At 55.5% G+C, this 2,258-nt stretch overlaps 1 long non-coding RNA gene across 1 annotated transcript in view; it reads right to left on the bottom strand.

The window, feature by feature from the left end:
- Positions 1-971, bottom strand: part of LOC117285597 — a 2,656-nt gene extending 1,685 nt beyond the window's left edge. Inside the window, exon 1 of the long non-coding RNA XR_004516673.1 lies at positions 803-971. This is a non-coding gene — a long non-coding RNA (uncharacterized LOC117285597). The remainder of the gene's footprint in view (positions 1-802) is intronic.
- Positions 972-2,258: the final 1,287 nt, after the last annotated feature.

The following is a 2,258-nucleotide window of genomic DNA, read 5'->3' as shown; positions in this document are numbered from 1 at the left end:
ATATATATATATATATCACAAACATAAGGGAAAGTGGAAGAGAAATAAATAGGAAGTAGGAAGAAGTTCAAATACTTCCCCAAATTCCAAATTCCAAAATATTTCAATGTATATGTTAATTGGTTTCATTTTTATTACTAGTTTTAGTTCATTGCTGAGCAAGTTTTATGTTATTCGTTCCTTTTTTGTAAGAATTATTTTTGTTCCTGTCTTGTACTAAGTAACCTACTTTGAGGATAACAATACAAAGTATAATACCTGTTGATTTTCTCTTACTATTTGATTATGAAATTTGGGGTTTTTTTTTTTTTCCATAAAAAGATGGCTCTTTTCCAGGGGCTAGAACATGGGGGCTGGTGGCCAGCCCGCTTAGGTAGCTGGAGCTTGAGACCCTGTGTCACAGGTGCCCTGAGTGACTGAAAAGTGTGCAGGGCTGGCAGAGCTGGAAGGAGAGCAATGCTTGGTCCAGGTCCAGGCCCAGGCAAGGGGTGGGACCGGCAGGTGGCAGGGGGAGGACTTCGTGGGCAGACAGAAGCAACAGGCACCCTGAGCAAGGGCGGCCGGAACTGCCTGCCGTGTTCTGGGCAGGCCCAGGGACTCGGCCAGGCACACGGAGGGGCGCATCGCTGAAGGGAGGCCAGGGGAGGAAGAAGGAAGCAGCAGCCACGCACCAAGTTAAAGCCAGAAGCCTCGGCCGTCCCAGTGGCCTCTTCGCGCCGGGCAGGCTGCAGCCCCTCCCCTCCCCTCAGCTCCTGAGCCCCAGTCCTCCCACCCCTGAAAGGAGAATTGCCTACTTACTTACCAGAAAGTGACTTTGGAGGACTAAGTCACTAGACAAACTTCGTGGAACAGTCTAACGGTATCTGGAAGCCTGTGAGGGTGTTGAGCAGGAGCCCGAAGACTCTGCAAGATGCTAATTTAGGAAGATCACCCTGTGACCATGGCCGAGGAAGCCTGTCGGCAGCCGCAGTGCCCTGTCAGAGGTGGTGAAAGGCTAACCACAAGAGGAAGCAGTGGAGAGAAAGAACAAGAGAGGTGTGGCATGCGAGGGCTCTGGGCTCTTTGGCCACCCAAATGCAGCAGCCAGGGCAGCATGGTGAGGCAAAGCTGGGTCCTGGGAAAGCAGAGGCTGACCTGGGGGATGGGGACAGGACCGGAGTGCACTCCTGCCCAAGGAGGGGTGGTGGTCTGTGCCTCCAGGAGGGGTCAACAGGCTTCTGGCAATAGCCAAGGGGCCCTGGGTGCTGCAGCTGGGTCCTCTGTGCAGGTGGCAGTGGAGGCCCCGGGACAGAAGAGGCCGCTGGGGGTGAGGGGTGCACAGAAGAGCAGTTGGAAAGCAGCAGGGTTGGGTGGATTTGGTGGCAGAGAAGGGAGTGGAGATTTCAAAAGCATCCGGGGGATGGCTGGGTGTATGAGTGCCACTCGAGGGTTACACTGCCACAGGCGGCAGCGATGGAAATTGTGGGTGCAGACTAGTCTTTGAAAGAGCCAGGCAGGGAAGAGAACAAAGTATGGGCGGCTAGCTGCAGGGGAGGGGGGTCAGAGAGGTTGGCTTTAGGCCAGGGAGATCTGAGCATGCTCACAGCCCCAGGGAGGAAGCAGCAGTAGAGAGATGAATCAGAGCGAGGAGAGGCCAAGAACAGACCTCCCCGCTCATCGAGCACCTGAGCAGCTCCTGACAGCTGGCTGGACACAGGCCTTGCCTGCTCACAGACCTGGACGGTCCCAAGGCTCTGCCCAAATCCCATCTCAGCCCAACACACAGCCAGTGTTTGCCAGCCACGCTGCACACAATTAAAGACTGTCTTCCCCGGCACCAGCTCACATCATCTGGCGGCACTGCCCGGCCCCCACCCTGACTCAGCCCACAAGGCGCCAGCCATGGGTTTCTTGGCTTCCCAGCACTGTCTGTAGCCAAAGAGGTGCCTCTGGGAAATCCACCTGCCACCCACCACCGCCTGAAGACCCTGGCTGGCTCGGCCAAGTGATGGCCATCTGAGCTCCTACCAGTGCACGCAGCCCACCCCTCCCGGCCAACACACACCCCTTCCCAGACTCCTCAGCACTGCCTCCCAGGGCAGGAAGCAGTGATCCTGTGCTTTCCCTCCCCTCACTGAACAGAAGGAGAAACTGAGGCAGGGGAGATCATGTGACTCCTACTGGAACTGAGGCAGCCTGGCATGCAGACTCCCTGATTCCCCCTTCACTCCTTCCCACCCCTCAAGCAGCACCTTTAATCACTTTTTTCACATTTCCAG

Source organism: Fukomys damarensis, unplaced genomic scaffold, assembly GCF_012274545.1.
Source record: "Fukomys damarensis isolate Sample0158 unplaced genomic scaffold, DMR_v1.0_HiC HiC_scaffold_11, whole genome shotgun sequence".
NCBI lineage: Eukaryota > Metazoa > Chordata > Mammalia > Rodentia > Bathyergidae > Fukomys > Fukomys damarensis.
This window is presented reverse-complemented; position numbering and strand designations above follow the sequence as displayed.